This window comes from Ananas comosus, linkage group 4 (genome assembly GCF_001540865.1).
Source record: "Ananas comosus cultivar F153 linkage group 4, ASM154086v1, whole genome shotgun sequence".
Taxonomy (NCBI): Eukaryota; Viridiplantae; Streptophyta; class Magnoliopsida; order Poales; family Bromeliaceae; genus Ananas; species Ananas comosus.
In genome coordinates, this window is record NC_033624.1 from 13,106,676 (window position 1) to 13,124,396 (window position 17,721).

The 17,721-nt window shown below is 33.9% G+C and overlaps 1 pseudogene; it reads right to left on the reverse strand.

Moving 5' to 3' along the window:
* Nucleotides 4,228-7,984, reverse strand: LOC109708552 (annotated as a pseudogene).

A 17,721-nucleotide genomic window follows, 5' to 3' on the forward strand; every position in this document is an offset into this window, starting at 1 on the left:
TATAAGAACATGCAGTTTTTACAACGAAAATTCCGAGTTAGCAAAAAGCAAAAGTGGGATAAGAATTACAGAACCTCTTTTCTCTCTCTCTCTCTCTCTCTCTCTCTCTCTCTCTCTCTCTCTCTCTCTCTCCAACTATATATATATATATATATAGTACGTCTCCCGTACTTTCGAAAGTACGGAGGCCTCCATACTTGTAAGCTGTTTTCGATGATAGGACATCCGATTCGACAATCGGCTCCGTTAGGCATAATCTACGCTATTGGAATTATCTAGAAATCAAATTTTAAAATTTTTCGACATCATTTACCAAGCGATCACACGGCCTCAAAAATGACTATTTTAACGATCGATGTGGCACGTTTTTAAGTTCAACGGTGTAGAAGTATCCAAATTATATGAAACTTCAATAAAAAATTCTATTTAACATCAAGAGTAAGAACTATACTTCCGATTTGAAATTTGAGTCATTTATCACTGTTTTTTATGAAATTTTTATTTTCAGCCGTTCATTTTGAGGCTACTCGTTCACTAGGCAAACGAAGTCAAAAAATTATGAAATTTGGTTACTAGATTGTTCCAATAGCGTAGATCATATTTAACGGAACCGATCGCCGAATTGGAAGTCCCATCATCGAAAATAACTTATAAGTACAGAGGCCTCCATACTTTCGAAAGCATAGGAGCCTAGCTCTATATATATATTATATATATAAAGAGAGAGAGAGAGAGAGAGAGATGAGTTGGAACTCTATCGGTAGCAAACAGGCTCCGTTGCCACCCATTTGCTTTCGATGATAAAACTTTCAAATTGACGATCGGCACCGCTGAACATGATTTATACTACTTGAAGTATCTAGAAACCAAATTTCAAATCTTTTCGACATCATTCACCTAGTGATCAAAGAGTTTCAAAATTTGTAATTTTAATGATAAATATGAAGTGTTTTCTCGTTTAACGGCATAAAGCTATCCAAATCAATTAAACTTTGGTTAGAAAATTTTTTCAACTATTTAGAGCAAGATCTATACTTTTGATCTCGAGGATAAAATTCCTATCAAACACTATCCACCTACCACCATCATCTCAACCCTACATCTCTCCATCCAATGGTGAAAAACTCAAAAGTTTGAAAGTATTCTAGCTCAATTTTCTATATATATATATATATGAAATTTATAATTTAGAGACTTTTACTTATTTATCTCTAACTGCTATTTAAAATTTTTAAATTTATTCTCAAATTACTAAAAACCTGTCTAAATCCCAAATTCCATTTATAAGCCCTTGGGGGTTTGGGGACATTTGGTCAATCAAGGTTATATTAGATATTCCTGGAATTTTTATAGGCATATTTGATATTATTTTAAATTTTATAATATTGAATCAAATATTTTTGCACAATACAAAAGTATTAAATTTTCTTAAGAAAATTTATTTTAATGTCGAATTAATATATTGTCGTTGATTGAACTACTTTTCAATCTTTTTTGACACAGTATAATTAACTAATATAGAAAACAGAATATATCGAATATCTCTGGTAACCTATAACTGCTATCTAAGAATTACATCATATCCGTCTCTTTTTCTAAAGAAAGATGGCAAGTTATTCAATTCATATATTTTTTTATTAGAGTTAAACTCAAATAAAATATATAAAATAATTAAATTTCGTACTTATTTCAATCTCAGATACTAATTATTAAATTTTGACTAAATTACAGAAAACCTCTCTATACAAATTCGTTGTTTCACTTTCTCTCTATTACTTTTTAAAACCTACATTTTGCCCTTTTAAAATTTTAAAAATATTTTCAGGAGATTACGATGCTAATGGAGATAGCAAAATGACCAAATTACCATTATTTCTTCTATAAAAAAAATATATTTTTTTAATATATTTTTATCACTTTAAAAAATATTTTCGATATAAATTATAAAAAAAATGAACGGAATAATAATAGAACCCTGACGGAGGGGGTTAAATACAACAACTTAAAATTTTAAAAGAGCAAAATATAAATTTTTAAAAGTAAAAAAAAAAAAGCAAAAAACGAATATTTATAGAAATTTTTTTTATAATTCAGTCTTAAATTTTTAACTAATTGTGCTAGATCCAGTTGAGTCGGCGGTGACATTCAATCTCTAGAAGGCGAGAAAATGTATGTCACATTCGATTCGATCTCTCGAAGGCGAGAAAATGTAGTTTTGGGTCGCTTTTAAACTGGCCAGGAGACGGAGAAAGAAAAAAAAAAAAAAAAAAGTCAAAAAAAGGGACCAAAATGAAGAAAAAAAAATCAAAAAAAGGACCAAAAAGACAAAACCTGGGGGGGGTTGGGGGGGACGAGGTTCCGTACGTTGAATGGACCAAAACCGAAACGCCGTGGTTTTAAAACGTCAACGCGCGGGGGCCGCGGAGTAGGCGCGGATTCCCCGTCGACCGTTGGAAGTAGTTAGGGCTTGGAAGCGACCTCGATCACTCGCCGTACTCTCCCGGCCGTTTCATCCGAACCGTTCGATTCCCCGCCCCACTTTTGACGAATCCGATTCCTCTTTGACCGTCCCCCCCTCCCCTTTGATCTCCCAATCAGAGCGTGCGCATGTGCTGACGAAATGGTAAAAGATGTACCCAACCCATATGCACCATAAATTATTGGGCCTTTTTTGTATTTAGACCCCTCCAAAAAAAATTTATATATATAGCCTCACAAAATTTATACTCACGGTGAATAATTCATCGTATTTCAGTATTTTTTCTACGATGGTATTATATAATATTTAGAGTTTAAGATTTAGCAAGGACACGATAAATCATTCATCATGTTTTTAACTTAATCTCCACCGCCATCGACGCTCGCGTGACGCTCGCGTGGCGGGGATAAAATCAATCGTGTTTCAGTATTTTTCCTAATGTGTAATTTATCCTTCGAAATTTTAATTTTACTATCCAATTTGATTCGAATCGATCAACGACATTTGACTTTAAATTTTGAATGTATCGTTTATTTTTACAGATTTAGTTTATAACTTTATATATAATTCTGACAACTATAATTTATTAGAGTAAGAGATTAATCTAAATTTTAAAGTTAAGATATTATTAACTGACTTGAATTAACAAATTGAGATATTAAATAGTCAACGCAAAATGATTTATAATTCAAAAAAAATATAAAATTCCTTGGGGCTTAATCCAGATAGTTTTTGAAGAGTCCTCGGCAGCGAAGAAGAGTCAATCCAGACGTCTCCAATCGGCATAACTGAAAAACACGGCTTGAAACAGGAAAAAAAAAAAAAAAAATCAAGGGAAAGCTTTCAAATGACGTCTCATTAAAAACTCAAAACATATTTATCTCTATCTCATGATTATTATCCTTTCCTCTAAAATTTTAATTTTTTTTTCTATATTTTAGCATTAAAAGCTATTTAACAAATATGTAACAGCAGATCAGAAGCTTCCAACGAGACATAATTCAGAGCTCGCGGCTGAAGTTTTATCCGTTTGGAAGGTGCAGGCCTACAAAAGCGGCAACATGGTTCGTCTAAATGTGCTTTTGCAGGCCCCCCCCCCCNGGAAGGTGCAGGCCTACAAAAGCAGCAACATGGTTCGTCTAAATGCGCTTTTGCAGGCCTGGATTTTTAATTAAGAGAAGTCCCCCCCACCACCAAAAATAAAAAAACAAGATAACAGATAAAATCCCTACTATGTGCTTATATTTTTCATATCTTATCTTTCAATAATAAAATTTTTAAAAATTGTATAAGTTTTTGGATGATTTGGACGTTTGAGTGTACAAATATTTTTTTCATTCTACTTTTGTGCAATATGAAAATATTTGATTGGTTCCTACAAATTCTACATGTTATAACTATGATAAAAATGTTTTTCTAAACTTTTGTTTTCAAATTAAGGGGGCCTATTTCAGTAGCAGCAATAGTTGAGGGGGGTCTCCGTGCATTTTCGCCCTAGGTCCTAACGTGAGCACATGGGGTTTGTCGACGAGACACGTGAAAATGAGTTTTAGGCTCATGATTAGCTCCGTGGTCGAGCCATGTTGGGTTCGTCCCCGTCCACATGGTTCCCACGTTAGTGGAAATTAACCCATAATATATATATTTTTTTTAGATCTTAAAATTTTTATATATATTCGTATTAAAAAATTATGGCACAAAAAATAATGAAAAGCTTTTTAAACGAGATCAGCAGTTAGCAGTTGATATTGAGCCTTCAATTTTTAATTTGTTAGTGAATCTTTCGAGCTGAGTATATTTTTAATTACAGATACAAAACATGAACGAAAAAAAGCATTATTCTCAATTTTGCATCTAAATTACCCTTGGACCTTCCTCATGACAAGATCGACTCCGAATTCGGGTTCCACGATCAATCTGAGCGCCGGAGAATGGCGATACAGCGGCGACAATGAGAAGGCGAATTTCGAAAGTATCATCGAGAGCGCGATCTTGAGCTCGACCATCGCAAAGTTCTGGCCCAGGCACGTCCGCGTCCCGGACCCGAACGGCACGTACACGTGGGGGAGCCGGCACGCGCTGGTCACTCCCCCCGCGAACCGCTCCGGATTGAACTCGTGCGCATCCGGCCCCCAGATGTTGCGGTCGTGGTGGAGCGTGGAGACCGGGACGTAGACGTTGACGCCTTTCGGTACGAGGATGCCGCCGAGTTTCATCCCTTGAAGGGCCTCGCGGGACACGAATGCTCCCGGAGGGTACAGCCGTAGCGTCTCTTGGATTATCATCGTTAGCTGCAGATCGAGATGAGTGAAGTTAAAAAACTTAAAACTCTTAAAATAAGAGGTCAGGAATTCGAATCTCTACATGACATGCAGTACTTATAAAACCAACTAAAGCAAGAGGGAATGCCACTCACTATTCTCATTTTCTGGAGCGCGCGAGCGTCCGGCGGGCGCCCACCACAGGCCGCCGCCGCCTCCGCACGGGCCTTGGCCTGCCACTCGGGGTGCAGGCCGAGCAGCATCAAGCACCACGTGGCGGTGACGGCGGTGGTCTCATGCCCCGCGAAGTAGATGCTCTTGCAGTTGTCGACTACAAAGCTGTCGGCCCGGCCCGGCCCAATCTGCTCGTCGCTCGCGCTGCGGAGGATCGCATTGAGCAAATTGTTCTCCGGCAGTTGGCGGCCGCCGTCGAGATCGCCTCCCCCTTCTTTTACTACCTTTAAGATGAGGGCGCGAACCTCTTTGTTCAGTCTCCACACTTCTCGGTTCCGCTTTGTCGCGAAGAATCTGAAAATGCAGGGCATGAGCAGAGCAAACTCAGGTTGTATTCGTTGTTTTGCCCACAAAACAGTCAGCGATAGCTACTGCTTTTAATCTTTTTAAGAACTAGAATTACAAAACTTGTTCTGTCCCTATCAAAATTTTGTATCAGTTACAGTCTGAGCACACCTTAAACCAGTAATTTCGGCAAGAAAATTTGGTCTTGAAACAGCCTTTTGTAGAGCTCGGAGCTTCAGAAATATCTCTTTCCCTTGAACATAGCTGCTCCCGAAACACGCTTTCGAAATAACATCAGCTGAGTAAGTTCTTAAATCCTCGTCGATCCTTATCTCGGCGGCGCTCCCTCCGCTGCATTCGATTTTGCGCTCCCACGATTTCAACAACGGGTACGCGCAATCCACCATCAGATCCACCATGCCCTGCAACCAATGAATTGTTGTGACATTCATGTAAAAGAATTTAAAGTTTCTGTTCCACAGTAGTGAAGCTACTACACTTCAATACAACTGCAGAGTTTTTCCTTAGTATGATTTAACACTGGGCCTGCATTGATTGCGGGCCTAATGTTTGCGGGCCGATTTGAGAGTGTGTTTCTAGAAAATAAAAAATAAAAAAAAAAAGTAACATGTGGTAGCGAATCAAGAGCTCTTACTGAAGTTCTATTGTAAATTTGAAATCTCGAGTATTAAGTAGAAAACCTTGACTTTGTCTTGGAAGAAGTGGGGGGCGATGATCTTGCGCTGATGCAACCATGCGGGACCGTTGGATTTGAGGATGCCATGGCCGAGCAGCGGCTCGTGGGTCTTCTTGAGATACGTGCCCTTCCCCAAATCCAGCGACGCGCACAGCCCGATGTCCCGCACCACATCCGCTCGGCTCACGTGCAGCGCTACCACGTTCCCCATCGAGTACATGAACACCGCACCTGTCCTTCTTTCTTACTGTTAGTTGTATTACTTTATCCTTTTCAAAAAACTCTTCAATATTATCTGATGTGGGATTATTTAATTACTCTGTGTATCTACAGATAGTTCGAAATCATTGATAATACTGTAACATTCGATTTTGCCGCTCACATTATGACTCTCAAACTTCTCTTTCTATATTGATAATTCGATGTGAGATTCTTGTGCCTCAAATGCGTGCTTTGATTAGTTTCACAGTAATTCTCGATATTTAAACTTTTGTTGCCATGGATCTTCTGTTCATGAAAATGTGAAACAATCGATGACTCCAAAATAAAATTGAAGTATTTCCTCAGTTCTAAGGCATGATCACATGCCTTTGGTCCACCATGTAGCTTGTTCTTTTAATTTTTGTGTTTTCTAATAAAGATAAGAGAAAAAAAAAATGGGATCGAGTTAAAATTGCTTTTTTTTTCATAGTTTTACAAACAATTTGGTTGTGTTGGTCGAGTATATATAGTAAGCAATCATAAAAAAAAAAAAATTATTTCACAATAATTAAAATAATAATAATAATGTAACAATTTCTGTTTGGGGGGTTGGGTAGTGGGAACGTAATTGGATCTTTCTAATTGTCAAACACGTCCCAATCAAAGCATCAATTTTGTTCTCTAGATGAGGACAAAATAAAGATAAAATATTCATTTATATACTATGTAGCTACCTTTTCAACAATCTATGATAAAAGAGAAAAAAAAAAAAAAGAAAAGAAGCATATTCTTATCTTATTGAATATATGTCACACTCCAACTACCAAACTATTCGACATATTACCTATTTCATCATCCAAAGCCATGGCAAGAGAAAAAATAATCATGTTGAGGAGAGAATTGTGCATTGAAGTAATTAATATAAGGCGAGGTTGAGAAGACCAATAACACTAATTGATTCGAGTTAATTGTTACGATAAACGCTAAAAAATCCGACCGATGAGACTAGTTGATTTGGGTTACTTTCAACGACAAACGCTAAAGAGTCTGAACAGATAAGACGCGAAATACATCAGCAGCAAGTTTGACCAAAATTTAGAACAATAAAGATCTAGCAACAGATCCAAATAAGAGTATGTCATCGCCTAAACTCGTTCTACCACATCATTCATGAACCAAACCAATTAAAATTCAAATACATAAAACCAGTCGCGATTTCATTAGTTAGCGCATGCCCTATTTATAATCTAGACAAAAGGTTAATTTACCTGCAACATGAGTGCGAAAACTCAATCACATCAAATGATTGGAATCATTTGAAACCTTTTGTAGAACAATAAAAATGATCATGAAATAAATATTTCGCGAAACAATTAGAGATCGATAGTGTTAGTTTCCATACCATACTCCTTCCTCCACTGCTCGTAGTGCGGGAACACCGTCGACGTGTAGTCGTGTTGTATTCCTCCTTCGTCTCGTCTTCGTCCTCGAGCCCTCTCCTCCGTTGCGAGCCGTTTCATGTCGAGCAAATTTCCGTAAGGGAAAGTCGGGGGCGGCCCGTCGATCCCTTGCCTCCTCAGCTGTTTTCGGATCCTCTCGGGTCGCAACCAAATGATGTTGTAGAAGTATAGACCCAAACTACACAAAAGAATCAAACACACACTTAGCAAAACCTTCACTTCCATGATGATCTCCATTTGCAACATCCCCTCTCTTTCTCTTTCTCTCTCCCTCTCTCTCTCTCTCTCTCTCTCTTAAATATATTGTTCCCTTGGTTTTAACATAGTTATTGGAGTTTATTATTGTTGTACTACAATGAGCAAGCTCAGGCCCCTTTCAGTTGGATTTTAAAAAGGACAAAATATGCATCCCTGCTAGGATACAAAAGAGCCGACTAGTGATACAGGATCAGGTCCCACGGAACGCGGAATAAGTTATTTTTATAATAGTTATTCACCATACGAATAACGATACCTCATTAACTGATACCTCACTTAAAAGTTTTCGCCCATTGGACAAAAGCATCAGAGTTAGGTTTCTCATATTCATTCAATATGAAACATTTCAGAATTTGTCTCCACACTTCTGCTCACTTGAGAAAATTAAGGGACAAAGTTAAGTCTTAACAATTACTGTATTGTGTCCATAATAATAGTATTATTCTGGCATAAACCTTTATAGCCACCGTTTTGTTCGGGATTAAGTAAAAACTTGTTATTTTAGGAATATGGTTAAGTTCAGGGTTAAGGTGGAATTAGAGTAATTTTGTGTTTGGTTGAGAATTGGATTTAGTCCAGGTATAAGTACAATAGCGTTTGGTTGGAGTTGGTGGGATAAAAAGGATAGTGAGTAAAATAGTATTTTATTTGGTTGGAGTAGTGGGGACCACACTAAATGGACTATTCCGAAATAGCTCATTTAGGATGGGATTAACTAACTCCACCCACCAAATTGGATGTTTGGAAATAACTTCGGAATTAAAAAATTATTTCACCCATTAACCTCGAATCAAACTGGTGCTTTGTGACATACGTCCTATAAAAGTACATGTGAAGAGTTTTAATATACTTATATATATAGTCTAAAATATTACATAAATTTAACAATACATCAATAATATTATAAGGTGCTTCTGAGGGGACCAAAGCAATTCCCTTGGCATCATCCTAGGGATAAGGGTCCCAAAATTTTGGTCCACTATTCTTTGCATTGTACAGGTACTATGCCTCTCCTCGCTTTATGGCATATTAAACACCTTTTTGGGGAGAGGACCATCATCCATTGTTATTATTTTTTTTCCCCTTAATTTTTGTTGTGGTACAAGAGTTCACATGTTCTCAAGGACATTGTTAATCATTCCCTTTATTTCTTCACTTAGTTCAAAAGCGATTCAATAAATACATACATAAAATGTAAGTTCAGAATGCAATTGATAATTCAATTTTTGTTATTTGATTTTTTTTTTTTTGAGAGATAGGTAGCACGCTATCCGCTTCGTTTATTTCATTTAGAAATAAACTTAGTTAGAAAAACTTAGTTAGAAATATGAATCAACTAGAAGTTTGATATTTTTTATATTTGGAAAAAAAAAATAGTATGAAAAGGGTTTTTGTGAAAGATGCTTTTTTAGTGGTATATATATATATATATATATATATATATATATATATATATGATCTGACTCATTTCATGTTCTTTTGTGGGATTCTAATGCGTGTACTCGTAGCACTAGTTTATTTTAATTTGGCCTGCATCATAAATTGGTGGGTCATTTTTCCAATCTAATGCTTACTGCTTTGTCCCAGTGCATAGAAATGGATCTTTAAGAGGCAAATAACATATATAATAATAATGATTTACCTAATCATACAATACAAGTGGGCTTTTAATCGAAGCATCTATAAGTGATGATAACTTAAAATAAAAGCTCATAATCAAGAGGAGGACAAGGAAACTTCGAATAATACATTCCATTATCACCTTTTAAAAAGCTAGCACCTTCAAAAAAAATTAAAAATACTTCACATGATATCAGAACAGGATGTTCAGAATGCAGATCATCTACAAAAAAATATTTATTTCTTAGTTTAGGATTTAGATAACTCAGATTGATTGTTTTGTTGTGAAGAAACACTTCTGCAACCCTAAAATTTATCTTACGGTCCTTTTCAAAGTTAGGCTTTATTATTGATAGGACAAACACAAATTTACTGGGGGTTGTCTCCACGATCCGAAAATCAAGTTCACTGTTTGCGTTACTTTGAGTTTCGTACTGATTGATAAATGATGAATTTGAAGGTCTCAAGAATTTATTATGTCACCCAAGGGCCAAGAAACAAATTACCACAATTGGTGTAAGGATCCTTAATAGCATGCTTGCCAAAGATCTTAATGATGCATTATTATCGATAAGACGACATAAAGGACACGAATTTATTGGGGGCTGTCTCGGCGATTCGAAAATCAAGTTCACTGTTTTGCGTTGCTTTAAGTTTCGTGCTGATTGATGGACGATGAATTTGAAGATCTCGCGAATTTATCATGTCGCCCCAGGCCAAAAAACAAATTGCCACAATTGGTGTGAGGATCCTTAATAGCATGCTTGCCAAAGATCTTAATGCATGAAATTTGTTGCTCTACACCAAGCTAGTTTCTGAGGCCCATGTGACATATTGAATGCTACTGAGCTAGGCCGTAACAACCTTGGTCCTTTTGTTCCTCAGTTGGTCCAAGCCAATTGCGTACAACCTCGTGCGTAGGATTTGCTACATACGGAATCTGATCCAACCGCTAAATTTTAGCTGGATTAATCTACACCGTCTATATCTGATTGCAAAATCACCAGCTGGATGAATCTCCTACGTACAAAATCCTAGGTATGAAATCGTAGAAAATGTATTTCCCTCGCCTGCACCCATATAAAAAAAAAAGAAAAAAGAAAAAAAAAAGCTAAATTACATAAAACCTTTCTGTCAAAATTTAATTTTTTATTTTTTTTTTGTCATTTAAAAATCTACACTTTACTCTCTTGTAAAATAAAAAATGTTCACTTTGCCCCCTACCATTAGTAATCCGTTAGGATTCCATTTATAAAATATATATTTTTTTTTATGCCAAAAATACCCTCAGCTTTCTCTCCTGTGAATATAATGAGGGGCAAAATGGTCATTTTATCATCATAGTTCACACCGTACCCTTCTGTGAACATTTTTTATTTTACAAGAAATCAAAGTGTAAGTTTTTAAATAATAGAGGGAAAAGTGAAAAATCAAATTTTGACAGGAGGGTTTTCTATAATTTAATCAAAAAAAAATGAAATTTCAAGCCCATTTCTCTATGTGATAGGCTTATATGAGAAATTTTGAGTCCCAAAAATAGGTAACATTGTACAAGAAGGTGCTATAAATATTGAAAATACTTTTTTCGAATAATTTAAGTTTTTAAAAAAGATTAATTAATTCACGTAATTTTATATAGAGTTAATTTCATACAACTCTCTGTAAACATATCGAATAGTAAATATATCCCTACAAAGTTCAATTTTTCATACTTATCACAATAAAAGTCCAGTGATATTCATATTTGTCCCTATGTTTTGTTACCATTAAAATATTATTTATTTTTTAATAGAAAATAAGTGAAATGATATTTTTTTTATTACAAATATATCCCTTCAAAAATTCAAACCGTTAAAATATTTTTTCAAAAATCTTCAACAGTCATCTTTTCTACAATCACAAATAATATAAAAGAAGTAAAAATGCCTATTTACCTTGTTCTCTAATCAGAATTAAATATTTCACCTATGGTTAACTACTTTTTTCTAATAGATCTTAACAGCAGAGATATATTTAAAAACGTTAGGATTTTGTAGGAATAAATAAATATGAAATGATAAATTTTGTAGGAATATATTTGCTATTCAATATGTTTATAGGAAACTGTATGCAATTAATTTTTTTTACTAATAACAGAGTTAGAGGTTCTGAGTTCAAATCATAGCCGACTCCTACGTTATTTAATTTAACTTCACATCTCGGTTCTACCAAAAAATCTCAAGTGCAAGGGATCGTTCTCTAATAGCTATTATAAAAATGGTTAATTTATGTGCTTGTCGCTTAGAACTCATAATTTCCATCAACACCCATGGAAATAATCATAATTCACATTTATACATTCGCTCGTAGATAAAGGTAAAATAATCATAATTGACATTTATGCATTTGCTAGTGAAGAGGTATTTTCTCTAGATTTAATAAGTTTTTTGTTTTTTTTTTTACTTTATAGAAATATATGAGTTTTTAAAAAAATTTAAAGGGATATAACTGTAATTGAAATTTTAAACTCTTTACTGGTTTTGAAAATTGAAACATTAGATGTGAGATGAAATGGTACAAATTGGGCTTGATCCACGAAGAAGGCGATTACGGGTTTCTTTCTAACGGGCCGGGCTAACAACTCTCATTAGCCCGGTCCATTTGAACCAACCTATAATTTTATGCAATCCTCGTGCAAGGATCTTGTTTAATTGGAATTTTGCGTGGGTAGATTCGCTTGAGTTTGATCTCGAGTCCTGCTTCTGCGTTTACTTTTAGTTCTAGAAATTTTCACTAGTGTTTGGTGTTGGCTTAAATAGACCAGCATTCTGCCCTGTAGAGGGAGACTATGTTGGACCGAGTCATGTTCGAAATGACATGAGACTGGGTGGACGGAATCATGTTCGAAGTGGTGTGAGACTGGTTAGGCCGAATCACAATCAAGATCCGTGGGCGCTGTATCTATACCCTTTAAGTGAATTGGTTGCGTATTTCTACCAGCTCGAGTTTTTAGGATTAATAATTAGCACCAACGATCCGACATTCGGTTGACTAGGTATTGAGTCATATCTTACGTTATTAGATAAAATTTGTTGGAATGAAAGTATATAGAGATATGCTTCTGTATTTTTCCGGTAAAACCGTAATAACCGACTGATCGACGGAACACAATATTACATACAAAAATAAATAAATAGGATAATTTTTTATTGCATTTTCTCACTGTACGTAACGCAATCTTCCAGCAATCCCAAATGAAGCCTAGAAAGGTCGGTATTTTGCTGTATCATAAATCTGAAATGCAATTTTGTTCCAAAACCGAAAACTCACTAACGCTTCAGAGAAAAGCCATCATATAGTATTCGAAATGCGCTACTAAAACATTAATTTATCGATCAACCATACACTCTATAAAGCATTCTAGCTTTCATGCCGCTAGATTCAAACGAGAAATTATAAATACAAAAAAAAGAAGCTTTAGAAACACCTATATCTTCGCAAGGATTTAGTGGTTAAATAACGATAGTTAATTTGTAGAAATATATTTGACTATTTTGAAGATTTAAAAGAATATATTTAACACTTAAAAGTCCGCATGAATAAATTTATAATTTTACAACTGTGTAAGAATACATATGAAATTAATAATCCGTATGCTACTAAAAAAGTTTTTTTTTAAAAAAATAGACAAGCAAATCTCTTGGATCTCTAGATCACAAAAGCGCGGTAGTGTTTTAGGTATTAATATTATGTTTCGCACAAAGTTAGTGCTTTATTATCTATCTATTTATCTATACCTATCTATTAATCTCCAATACCTAAAGCTGACGTGGCACAACATTATTTTTTTGGATTTTTTTTTTTTGCAACCTCATTTTTTTGAGGTTTTTTTAGGATACGTATTTTCTCATTTTTTTGTACCCTGTGTTTAAACTGTATCAATTTAGTACCCTATGATTTAAAGTGTATCAATTTATCTATACATCTATACATCTATACATATATATTATATCTATTAATCTCCAATACCTAAAGCTGACGTGGCACAACATTATTTTTTTGGATTTTTTTTTGCAACCTCATTTTTTTGAGGTTTTTTTAGGACATGTATTTTCTCATTTTTTGTACCCTGTGTTTAAACTGTATCAATTTAGTACCCTATGATTTAAAGTGTATCAATTTATCTATATCTATCTATTAATCTCCAATACCTAAAGCTGACGTGGCACAACATTATTTTTTTGGATTTTTTTTTGCAACCTCATTTTTTTGAGGTTTTTTTAGGACATGTATTTTCTCATTTTTTGTACCCTGTGTTTAAACTGTATCAATTTAGTACTCTATGATTTAAAGTGTATCAATTTATTCCCTTATTTTGGAGTTGTGGGGCCCACATATAATATTTTTTACGAATTAATCGCACATTGGTTCCAACATTTTCACTATTTTTTATTTTGGTCCTCAATATTTTTTTTTGCAATCAAATTTTCGAATCTCTTGATTTCATCGCAATAAAATAGCAATGTTAAAAGAGGTTTTATAATTAACGATATTATCATGCGGCTCATGCCATTGCCTATTTAACTTTCTTTTGCATGTCAATTTTAGTCCCCAAAAATAAAAATTTTTAATTTTTAATTTAAATCCAGAATTAATTTTAGAATTAATCTTAAACTTAGTTCAAAAAACTTATAAGTATAAAGAAGTCTATAATCATAAGAATATAGTAGCTGAAATATATATATATATAGGCTGGGGCTATTATACTCTTATGAGTATAGAGCATCTTGTACTCATAAGTTTTTAGCCGTTCAGATGAAAAAATGTGCAATTAGGATGAGAGTGATTACGATTAGGTTGATAGTGGACCCCCTAGGGTTGAGTGGGTGGTTGGTTGAATAGTATAATTTAACGAGTAAAAATAATTAAAGAGTGAATCAAACGACTAAAAAGTTATGAGTACAAGAAGTTCTATACTCATAAGAGTATAGTGGCCGAACTATAACTATATATATATATATATATATATATATATATAATTGAGCTAGAATACTTTTACAAGTATCACTCCTTTGGTGCTATTAGGTTTTTAGCCCTTGGATCTCCTCATTGATTACTAATAGCCGTTGGATCAAACACTATTCCACTTACACCACCTACTACCACCTACCACTATCATCCCAACCCTACATTTCTCTATCCAAGGGTTAAAAACTCACAAGCACCATTCTCTTGATGCTTTTAGAAATATTCTAGCTCAATTATATATNAATATCATAGATATCCTTATAATGAATTGACAGTTTAGCCACGTGGCGGGTCGAAGGAAAGCGGGAGGGCGAGCGGGAGAGGGAGGCGGCGGCAATGGGTGTGGGCCCAGTTGGGCTGGGAAGGGGACTCAGATTTTTTTTTTTAATTATTTTGTATCTTCACTTATTGAGATCCAGAAAGTTAATTTTTTTTATTAGTTCAATCTATTTTTTTCAATCATTATAAAAATTTAAAATATATAATTTTTTATACATAATTTTTAAATAGTTGGATTACATATATTAAACGTAAATTTTAATTTTATAATAATATTAATTATTTAGATATAAATTGTAAAATAAAAAAAAAAAGAGATAGATCGAGTTTAAGTTAGGGGCAATTTCATGGATACCCCTCCCAAAGTCTTAAATATCATAGATATCCTTATAATGAATTGACAGTTTAGCCACGTGGCGGGTCGAAGGAAAGCGGGAGGGCGAGCGGGAGAGGGAGGCGGCGGCAATGGGTGTGGGCCCCAGTTGGGCTGGGAAGGGGACTCAGATTTTTTTTTTTAATTATTTTGTATCTTCACTTATTGAGATCCAGAAAGTTAATTTTTTTTATTAGTTCAATCTATTTTTTTCAATCATTATAAAAATTTAAAATATATAATTTTTTATACATAATTTTTAAATAGTTGGATTACATATATTAAACGTAAATTTTAATTTTATAATAATATTAATTATTTAGATATAAATTGTAAAATAAAAAAAAAAAGAGATAGATCGAGTTTAAGTTAGGGGCAATTTCATGGATACCCCTCCCAAAGTCTTAAATATCATAGATATCCTTATAATGAATTGACAGTTTAGCCACGTGGCGGGTCGAAGGAAAGCGGGAGGGCGAGCGGGAGAGGGAGGCGGCGGCAATGGGTGTGGGCCCAGTTGGGCTGGGAAGGGGACTCAGATTTTTTTTTTTAATTATTTTGTATCTTCACTTATTGAGATCCAGAAAGTTAATTTTTTTTATTAGTTCAATCTATTTTTTTCAATCATTATAAAAATTTAAAATATATAATTTTTTATACATAATTTTTAAATAGTTGGATTACATATATTAAACGTAAATTTTAATTTTATAATAATATTAATTATTTAGATATAAATTGTAAAATAAAAAAAAAAAGAGATAGATCGAGTTTAAGTTAGGGGCAATTTCATGGATACCCCTCCCAAAGTCTTAAATATCATAGATATCCTTATAAAGTTTAAAATATCACCTATAGCCTGCAGAAAATTATCATCAATACCTTTACTGTTAGTTATGTTAGCTTTACCATAGTTATTAAAAGGTTAAAGCTGGGTTAAATTTTAAAATGACTTATTTACCCTTAAGTTTCTCTTAAGTAAAAATGTATGGAGACCCCCTCAACTATATGCCATTTTTAAACAGCTCCCTCAACTTTCATTTTTTTAGGTGATATCCCATTAACTTTTAGTTTTTTAAAAAATTAACTAATTTCAGTGTATAAAAAAATGAGAATATTTTAATTTTTTGATAATCTGATTATTCACTCTAGTGGCTCTATTGTCATAATTTTTATCGGAATAAATAATTTATATATAAAAAATTTAAATGAAAAAATGTTTGATTATCCATATTTAAATTCAGTTATAGCGGTTTCGGTCTATATTTAAAACTGAGGTGAACCTGATACCGAAATCCGAAGCCAAAAATACAAAACCGAAAATCAAATAAAAACTGGATTTATATATTAAATATAATTTTTATATTTTTTTAATTAATTAATATTTATTAATAATTTAATGTAACTATGTATATTTAAATACTCAAATTTAAATTTACAAAAAAATATCTTGACAATACCTCTTTAGTATTCTCATACTATTAATAAGAGCATTAAACGGGTAAACATGATCGGTATTCCACTTGATATGTTGTTTAGAAATCATAGTGTTCATATTTTTCTTCGACGATCATTTGTCTAATGATCAGATGGCGTTGCAAAATGTGTAATTTTAATGTTTGATACGGAGGTGTTTCTCGTTTAATGGCGTAAAATATCATAATCAATTGAATTTTGTTAGAATAATTTCTTGTAACTATCTTTAAAAACAAGATGCTATTACTTTACTTGATTACAATAACTCCGTATCATCTATTTTTTTTAAAGATTATTCATTTTTCATCCATTTATTTTCTGGTACTTGATGGATAATGTATAAGAACAATATGAAAGTGCGTGAAATTGTATTTCTACGGTAGCCTTAAATGGTTTTTAGCATCATATTTAACGGGTTGCGAGATGCCGATCTGTCAATTTGCGAACTCTTATCATCTGAATGACCAAATCCCGTGGTAGTAAACAAGGTCGTTTACTACCGTTATACTATATACTATTTATTACTTATATAAATTTAAATACTATATATACTATATATATATTTTTTTTTTTTTTTTTGTGAAGCACGGAGGGCTCCGTGCTTCAGAAGATTTATTCCAGCCCACTTATATACTATATATTAGAGAGAACGAGAGAGACGCATACTCAACCGTCGAAGAGAAGAGAGAGACGAGAGAGGAGTTGAGCTATGATACTTTTACAAGTATCACCATCATGGTGCTATTAGGCTTTAAGCATGATGGTGATACTGGTAAAAGTATCATAGCTCAACTCTATATAGAGTATAGCTACTGTGCTATTAGGAGCACAGCAGTCTTTGTGCTCCTAACTTTCTAACCACCCATCAAATTTGATGGATGGTTAGAATGAGAGAGGAAGGAGATATTAAAAAGAAATATATATATATAGCACAAGGGCTGCTCTTCTCCCTTTACCCTAACCACTCATCAAATTTGATGGGCGGTTAAGAACTTAGGAACACAAGGGCTGCTGTGCTCCTAATAGTACAGTAGCCCTACTATATATATATATATATATATATTGAGCTGTATGTAATGATCATCCTGATG